General features: G+C 43.4%; 1 protein-coding gene across 2 annotated transcripts in view; it reads right to left on the bottom strand.

Moving 5' to 3' along the window:
* fars2 (phenylalanyl-tRNA synthetase 2, mitochondrial) overlaps positions 1 to 10,000 on the bottom strand; it is a 79,668-nt gene that overhangs the window by 853 nt on the left and 68,815 nt on the right. The gene's annotated exons all lie outside the window — the stretch shown is intronic.

Here is a 10,000-nt window from a genome sequence, read left to right on the forward strand (position 1 = left end):
CACACACACAGTAAATGGTATTTCATGTGATAGACTGTGTTGTTGTTTAATAATTGATGTTTCCATTATCCAACATAGCTGGGGGGGGGGGGGGGGGGGGGTGATACAGTGACACCTGTAACACACACACACAATTTGTAAAGTAAACTGGAAATGTGCACACGTTACATTATGCATGAAAAATAAGTGTATAGTTCCAGATCATACACCACTAACACACACACACACACACACACACACACACACACACACACACACACACACACACACACACACACACACACACACACACACACACACACACACACACACACACACACACACACACACACACACACACACACACACACACACACACACACACGTCCAAATGCCACTCTCTCTTCTCTTCCAGGCATTAAATGGCTTCGCCTGTCACTCCAGTCAGCCATGCAATGAATTCTGGGAAGCTGGTGAGTTTTTACACACACACACACATACACTAATCTGAATGCAGCTCATTAGAAAATACACTCCTACTGTCTCACACACAGCATAATATCAGCGCTCTGTCAGTGTGACGATATGCTGGCTTAGGCTGCTACGATCATACACAGACACACACACACACACACTACCTGTGATTGTCCCGTAACTACAAACCATCAAACATGACGATTGATTTCAGAGATCAATACGTTTGTTTCCGTCCAGATGTTTTTATCGAAGAGGAAAATTCTAAAATTAATCTTTAAAAATCTGACGTTTCGATAAAATCAAGATGAAGCAGATGTGACCTCCACTGTGTGTGTGTATGTCTGTGTGTGTGTGTGTGTGTGTGTGTAAAACACAGGCAAATAGAAAGTGTGAGATTTTCATACAAAGCAATTAAAACTCTCAGAATATCTCGCTGCACCAATTAGAAGAAAAGTGGGACGGATCAGTTTGACAACTTGTTTTCTGTTCTGTCTTCACACACACGTGACTTTAACACTGTGTGTGTGTGTGTGTACGTGTGTGTGTGTGTGTGTGTACGTGTGTGTGTGTGTGTGTGTACGTGTGTGTGTGTGTGTGTGTACGTGTGTGTGTGTGTGTGTGTGTGTATGTGAGCGTACGTGTGTGTGTGTGTGCGTGTGTACGTGTGCGTGTACGTGTGTGTGTGTGTGTGTGCGTGTGTGTGCATGTGTGTGTGCGTGTGTGTGTGTGTTTGTACGTGTGTGTGTGTGTGTGTGTGTACGTGTGTGTGTGTGTGTGTGTGTGTGTGTGTGCGCGTGTGTACGTGTGTGTGTGTGTGTGTACGTGTGTGTGTGTGTGTGTGTACGTGTGTGTGTGTGTGTGTGTGTGTGTATGTGAGCGTACGTGTGTGTGTGTGCGTGTGTGTGTGTGCATGTGTGTGTGTGTGTGCGTGTGTACGTGTGTGTGTGTGTGTGCGTGTGTACGTGTGTGTGTGTACGTGTGTGTGTGTGTGTGTGTGCATGTGTGTGTGCGTGTGTGTGTGTGTTTGTACGTGTGTGTGTGTGCGCGTGTGTACGTGTGTGTGTGTGTGTGTGTGTGTGTGTGTACGTGTGTGTGTACGTGTGTGTGTACGTGTGTGTGTGCGTGTGTGTACGTGTGTGTGTACGTGTGTGTACGTGTGTGTGTGTGTGTGTACGTGTGTGTACGTGTGTGTGTACGTGTGTGTGTACGTGTGGGTGTGTGGAGTTATTTAGATATTTTTACATTTTAATCTCACGGTGGATCGTTCACATTCATGGTTTAATAGTGAGATGATTTGAAAAATGTCAGCGGGATTCACTAATATTTATATATTGTATATAAATATATATATAATATATATATTCACGTACATACACAACTTTCTGCATCAAAATAAGACTTTAAATAAGTTCTTTCTCACCTGAATTCAGTGCATTTCAAGTAATAGATTACTTCTTCTACTCAGTTACAGGCTGCAGGCTGCACACTTGATTTGACACGCAGGGGAGAATTATTCAGTCTTATTAACATTCACAGGAGAGAAGAAGAAGGTTGGAGGAGGTCAGAGGAGGACAGGAAACATGGCCGACAGCATCGCAGACAAAACATTACAAACAACAACAAAAAGACACGATCGATTTGGTGTCAGACTCCAGCAGATGGTGGGATGAAGGAAGAGATGGAGAGATGAAGAGAAGGAGAGGAGTTCAGAGAGGAGTGTAAGGTTTCAGGGAGGGAGATGAGTGGACGAGGATGATGATGGGTGAACCTCTGAAAGACGAGCGTTGGGTTCCCTTCAGAGAGAAAATGTGAGTTTGAGATGGAGAGAGAGAGAGAGAGAGAGACAGAGAAAGAGAGAGAGAAAGAGTGAGACAGAGAAAGAGAGAGAGAGAGGGATCGATCGAAGGAGGTGAAGATGAGAGGAAACTCCTGCGGCTGCCAACGCCCTTGAAAGCATCGCGCTGCCTTCACATGAAGAGGGGAAAAACAGGATGTGATACTGTAAACCCCCCCCGAGAGAGGGAGGATCCTCGTCGTCTCATTTCTCGGATTTTCATCCCTCGTTTTGATGCAGATTTTTTTTGTCTTTTGTATCTGACGTGTAGATATTGACTTTATAGTAGAAGTACACATCTGTGTAAACCACAAACGCTGCAGCTCTACGGAGCTCTTTGGTCTCTTTTAGCTGATAGTTTTGGTTTCATTGCACATTTCCCTTCTGGTTCATGTTCAATGTTCACTACCTGCTCAGCATCACACAGCACACAGACAGAGACGAGCTGGGGAACATAGCGGAGCCTTCAGCAGCTAAAGAGACGCTTCCAGCTTCTGAGCTGTTTTTGGTGGTGGAGACCAAAAACAGAGCTCAAAGAGAGAATACTGGACTCCTGCTCAACAGACGACACAAAGACCCTCCATCAATCATCGTGTTGATCTGTGACTGCAGAGAGTGGGACCTTTAAGATGTTAATATATGAAATGTGTTGTTTACAGCTTGTTGCCGGATTAATATGCTTTAAATGCTCCGGAGATGTTTGGTTACATCATGTTATCATTTCATTATTGTAATGATGCTTGTAGTGATTGTATGTCTGTAGTGGGTGTGTTTGGTTATGTACAGTATATATCTATATATATATATACACATATACACAGGTGTGTCTGTGTCTGAAGTGGATATCATGGGGATCTTTCCGATCTCAAAGAGAAACTGAAAGAAAACCGAGCCATCAAACTGAACTATTTTTAACTGATGAAAGCTGTGAAACTATAAAGAAGAAAGAAAAAGCAGGAAATGAATAATTAACTGAAGTGAGACTCTAAGCTGAGTGATGGGAGAGAGGACGACGATTGTTCTTTAATGAGAGAAATAAATCAAACCTGGATTTGAGATATTTGAACACTTTTATGAGCTCGAACTTCATCAGACGAGTGAAATCTATCGAGGACCTCCTTCTTCATCCTCTCCCTCTCTCTCCTTCTCTCTCTCCCTCTCCTCTCCCTCGACATTACATAAACAGATTCAAGTTTATATCTCTTCCTGTCTCCTTTGTTTATCTGAATGGAGGAAGAGTTATTCCTCCTTCAAAGCACCTCCCATCTTTCTCCTCCTTTCTTCCTCCATCGGACCAGAAAATCAATTAGTATTCTGTTAAGTGGCTGTGATGTGTGTGTACGTGTGTGTGTGTGTATGTGTGTGTGTGTGAACCAGAGGCGCCCTCCTCTCGTTAATCTCCCCACTTAGATGCGTCCTAATTGGGACGGACGGTCAGACGGAGGTGACGAAGGAGAACCGGAGGACAGGAAGGAAGAAGGAGCTCAGAACAAAACGTAACGCCGCTAAATGCAAAATATTCATGAGATCCTACAAATAAATGTTGTTGTTGTGAATACCAATGAACTCAGCTGTCATCCGTGCTGGTGGAAATACTTCTGTTTCACAGAAAACCTTCGGTGAGGAGACGCCAGAGACAAAGAGATATAATAATTATCTATATCTTTAACGTCGCGCCAGAAATCACCACGACTCTAAAATAAATGCAGAAGAGGATATTTAAAGGACTATTCCACCAAGTCTACCAGCCTCCAGTTTATACCCAAGATGGAGACTACATTTCCCAGAATGCTGTTGTCTTCTAAAGTGACGTTATAGGAATATAAACTCGTGTTCTAGTGAGGACGTTTAGTCGTCTGCTTTACACTCTCTTTAAGATCCACCAGAGGGGCGTTCACTGACCTGGTTTATATCAGAGAACTAAACGCTGGTGTTACACACAGACCTGACTTCAGACTTTTAACAAAAAACACATTCAATAAACATGTACCTCAAGACGAGAGAACAGGAAGTGTAAAGGCGCTGACTCACTTCCTGCAGCTCTCCAGTCACCCAACCAGCACCATATCGATGCAAGAATATTGGCAGATTTCTACCAATTTCTGCGGGTTTCTGTACAAAAAATATTCCAAATCAGAAGCACTTTTATGAGCGAAAGCGACACAAAATCCACTTTCTTGTAACTACTGGTGGACTTAGCTCTTTTAGAACTTCTGATCGCTTTGACCAATCTTCTGAAATGGACCTCTTCACCGAGTCTTGGCTCATGGAGCTTGTCGGCCGGCAGCACGAACATTGTTGAGACGGTTCTCCCAAGAACTACAGCAGGGCCTCTTATTGCCTCTTATAATCATGAAGTTATAGTTATAGAGCAACACAGTTTCGGAGCGGATTAACGAGTCAACAAAACTTCGGACTTCCTGTTTCCAACAGAATGAGCCTTGAATAGAAGGTTATTATTGTGACCATGACAACGAACCATAACAAACAAGAACACTTGATCTTTCCTTAAACCTTACCAAACCTTAATTAGAGCTTTGCCAAAAAGCAGATTTATTTATCGGTAACGGTTTTGGAGGCACAGATGGACGATGGCGATTAGTAAACTTCTGTTAGTCCTTCCAGACGGCTCGGACAAACAACATGTTCTGTTGTTGAGTTTGGAGGACTCTGTCGGGTGTTCTCCAAACAATCCATCGTTTGTCATGATCTTCAAAAAACAAGGACAAATGGGGAAATGCGTTTGTTGAGATAATAGTCGGGGTTGGATTCTCGTCTAACATTTCGAGGGTCTTAAAGAAGCAGGTATGGAGGTCAGGTTCAGGTCAGGCCTGTCTGATTGTTGATGTGAGGGACTGACACCACAACATGACATTTACTGTTGTTTTAGATCACTGGGACACTGAAGGAAACAACTGGATTTGTTGGAACCCAACTTAAAAAATAACCACATTTGTCCTTTAGTGAAACTTCCTCTTTTAATCGTGTCAACGTGTGTCGTGGTGACGATGCTTCGGTAACACGACAGTGTTTGAAGATGTCTGCTGTAGGATTTGTTCCGATGTGTAAGTCTGGTGGAAAATAAATAAAAATGCATGAATAAAAAATGACAAAACAAAATCAAACAAATGCGGGAGGCGGATATGCAAACGTCCGCCTGCTTCTGAAGCCGGGCTTTTAGTCTGCAGAGTGAAGGCAGAGTTCTTCTCTCCCTCACTTGTTTATTTGGCCTTTATTTCTGGGGAGAGAAGGCATGGTGGCCTGGTGAGAGCTGCCTGTGATCTATTAATACATCTGTATGAATTAGTCAGAGAGCCGCTCTGTAGCAGTTAGCCGGCTGTGCAGGAGCTCTGGCTCTGGTCCGCAAAAAACCTGCCAGGATTCTGTCCACAATCTGGCGTTTGTGGACAGGGAAACAGGCGACTCTGCCGCTCCCTCAGGAGAAAAGCTTGTCTTATCTCTGCAGCGAGGTCAGAGGTCACGGTCTGGGTGGAGGGTTTCAACTCAGGCTGTTTGGTTGCAGCTGTGATCAGTTTCCTGACATGCTTATAAACTGCTACATTTCTGCATTCACTTACTTTAAACATGTTGTTGCAGTGGCCGAGGTTTGTAAGTAACAAAAACGAGTCAAGGTAAAGTGACCTCTGACCTTTGATTTCCTTCTTTCCCTTCAATTAGTCTTGAAAACTGACAGTTGGAAGAAGGAATCAGAGTTAATCTACAGCTTCTTTAATGGCCACTGTGATAAATGTGTGAAAATCCCAAACTTCTCTCTCGAAATACAAAATGATAGATTTTGTCCAGGAAGCTGTTCAACTCAAAATAATTAATTCAACTTGTTGTACTGCAAGTCTTGATTGAAATGTTTTGAAAATAATGTCTCATTTAAAACATATTCAGGCGTAAAGATGGGTGTTTGGCTTCATGTGCTGTTACATCCATCACTGTGGTGGTTCCTTCTTCCTCAAATCCACCAAGACTCTTCTGTTTTTGGGGGGCAAATATCTGGTTTGCGGATCTCAGGATTGTTCGACTCTTTGCAGATGATGTGGTTCTGTTGGCTCCAGACAGACCATGACCTCCGGCACACACTGAAGTGGGAAACAGTCGTGATGAGAGTCGGTACTTTCAAAGTCTTAAGCCAGGAAATCAGTGGATGACTACCCCTAGTTTGGAAGTGAGCTGCTGCCCCAATGGGGGAGTAAAAGTATCTCAGGGTCTTGTTCATGGAGCTGCTCCTTCCTGTCTGTTTTTTTTTTGGAGGTTTTCCTTTCACGTCTAACTATCAGGAAACCCTGGGGTAGACCCAGAACACACTGGAGAGATTATACACTGTATATATGGCCTGGGAATGACCTCAGGATCCCCCAGGAGGAGCGGGAGAACATTGGTGTGGGATAGGGGACGTCTGGACTACCTGGTTTAGCCTGCCCCCCCACCACCACAAGGCCACGGAAAAGAGGCAGAATATGGACGGATACAACTAAATCAGAACTAAAATGGTTGGTTTCCCATCAACTGTGGTTACATTCCAATACTCACACTACCATATGATGTAGTATGCAAGAATAGATTTAAGTATGTCAAATGCAGTGCGCCAGAAATACCCCCCGGATGTCCCCCTGGATCCGCTCGCATTTTCTGCAGCTCACAAGCCAGCATGCTTTTTTGATTATTCTGACCCACAGTCCACTGCAAAGAGGACGAAACATCCCATCGACCGAGCCGCCGAGCGAGCACAGACAGATGACAGCGATATGTCGTCAATAAATATAAGATTTGGAACGCAGCTAATGTTTAAACAAATTAAATACAAGTGTTGGTCCAATGTCGGCCACATTCATTTTCAGTGATTTATCACATAAACTGGATTTAGTAGATGAAGTAGAAGTAGAATAGTAGACAAAAATGAAGAAGAGTAAGAAGAAAAAGAAGAAGAAGTAGAAGAAGAAGAGTAAGAAGAAGGAGAGTAAGACAAAGACAAAGAAGAAGAAGAAGTAGAAGCAGTAAATTATTAAGAGGACTGTCGGTGTAGCTTCAGGTAACAATAGACACACAGACTGAAGTCTGATCACTTTATCAATGTTTCAATGAGCAGAGGAGCCAGTCTGAGCTCATTAATTATTCGTGAGCCTGGAACCTGATTGGTCCATGAGGGTGATCAGAGATTACTACAACGTCCTTTCTACTTTCTACACCAGTACATGTGTCCTTCCTCACTTCCTTCTGTTCCCCTTCTTTGTTTCCTCTGTCCTCCCTTTTTCTTCCTTCCTAATAAAAAAAAATATTTCTACTTTTCAGATCTTACAGGTAGTTCTGCTTTTTCCTCCTTCCATCCCTCGTCCTTTTTACTCCCTTTTTCATTTATTCACTCCAACTTTTACTTCCTTCCTTTGTTTCTTTCCTTCCTTTTATCCCTCCTCCCCAGACACCTTTCCTTTCTACTTCCTCTATGCCACCTCCGTTTGACTTCTTCCCTTCTTACTTGTTTTCCTTCCTGCACTCCTCCACCTACTTGTATGCTTCCTTCCTTCCTTCTTTGTCTTTCCTTCCTCTGTTTCTCTACCTTTAACCTCTTCCCCTCTTTCCTCCCAACATTCTTTTTATTTCTTCTTTCCTTTTTTAAACGTCCACTTTTTAGTTTCATCACTCTGTCAAACTTCCATTCCTTCTGCTCTTTACTTGTTTCCTGTAAACTCCGCGTTAACTTCTTCCATCTCGTCTCCTTTCTGTGCTGTCCATCCTGCCTCCTTTTTTACCTCCATCATTGTCTTACCCTCTTGTCTCCTTACTTCCTGCTTACTTTCCTTGCATTCTTTGTTCCTTCCCTCGGTCATAGTCAGAGACAAAGTGGAGAGTCTTCTTCACGCTGATCGAACAGTCTGCGAGCCTTTTAACCGCCATGTGTGTGCATCGATACACTGTATATATACAGTGTGTGTGTGTGTGTGTGTCGCCTACTGTCCATCTGTTGGAGCACCAGGAGACATGACGAGTGTTTACCGTGACTCTCTCACTCACACACACACACACACACACACACACACACACACACACACACACACACACACACACACACACACACACACACACACACACACACACACACACACACACACACACACACACACACACACACACACACACACACACACACTCTCTCTCTCTCTCTCTCTCTCTCCTCCTGGTGTCTTTTAGCAGGTTTTCTTGATCCATCAATCATATTTATGATAAAGAGACAAACAGACGACTCGTGAATCATAGAGACAACAGCTCACAACACAAAATGTCGGCTCAAACCGGAGCAGAGACGCATCTGGAGGAGTGTTTGTCCTGAGGAGCTGTGATCTGTGACGCTGAGTCTGGATCGGAGGTTTGAACTTGAACGATGATGTCATCAGTACAGCTAAAATAAGGTGTTGCGTGTGCTGGAGGACGAGGAGCTGTCTCAGGTGTCCAGCGTTGTGTTCAGAGCTTGAAAGCAGATTTTTTGATTGATGGATTTTTGATATTTCACATACGTCCACTTCTCATAAATATCTGATCCTTCCTGTTCACCAGTGTGTATTTGTCGTTGTGCGTATCTCATCTAATCTTAAGTGGTCTGTTCAGACCTTTCTGCTGGGGTGGTATCATTCCATCCAGCGTTCAAGGCTAGAAGAACAATAACGTGCCGTAGTCTGTAGATATCCCTCATAATCATTGGCACGTGATCCTGAACGAGGAAGTAAAAAACGATGCTGTCGGTTAATTTAACTTCGTCAACTAGAAAGGCTGCGACACGTTTTCTCTTCCATCTCTGTTCAGTCCGTCAGTTTAATCAACAGTCATGTCTCGTATCAAAATTCAAATCAGTGAGTATGTCGGCATGTGAGGTTTGATGATTTCATTGGTTCCCATCCTTCAAACTGAAGAACCCACAGAGTGAGGCTTTCTGTTTCTCTCCCTTGAAACTATTCAAAACATTAAAGACGTCTTTGGTGGAATTTGGGAGATTTGTCCAAAAGTGAGGCTCAGATCACATCTGAGCTCGTGGAAACATTATCACCAGTATCGACCTTTAAGAAGCAGCTTCAGAGCTCCAGACGCAGACACATGGCCGGGGGGACAGTCATTACCCAGGATTCCTTGCCCTCACTAATGCAAATATCCACTTGACATTAGCGGCGTGCGATTGGCTGCTCGGAGCGTTATGGGCTCCACTTCCTCTCCGTTATCGTAGTGAATAATTCAGACGGCGGTTTCGCTGGCATTTCCTGCTCGCTAATTGCTCGTTAAGCGTTCCACTTGACCTTCAACAGAAACAGGATCGTATTTGTCTGTTTGCAGTCTCAGTGTTTAACCGTTCAAACTCAGACTGAGATGCGTTTCCCCCTCAGGGTGCTTCAGCTTCCTGCTTCAGGCAGGAACTAAGAGACGGATGAGGAGGATCTCACAGGACGACCCGCCTGAGAAGACGAGGCTCTCACAATCAATAATCGCTTTCAAATCACTTCTTAAAACACATGTTTACAGACGGGCTTCCATGTGATGTCGTTACTTTCCTGTTTTATTTTTATTTGTCGATTTTACTAAATTATAATTTTTTTTATTTAATTACAATTATTGTATTTATTGTATTTATTTTATTTACAGGTTCTACGGCAGAGTAAATATTATAAAGCTATGACATAAAGATGAATGTGAATAACTGAATGAACTTTAATGTCG

The sequence above is a fragment of the Anarhichas minor genome, unplaced genomic scaffold (genome assembly GCF_050575085.1).
Source record: "Anarhichas minor isolate MPS153535 unplaced genomic scaffold, ASM5057508v1 ptg000076l, whole genome shotgun sequence".
NCBI lineage: Eukaryota > Metazoa > Chordata > Actinopteri > Perciformes > Anarhichadidae > Anarhichas > Anarhichas minor.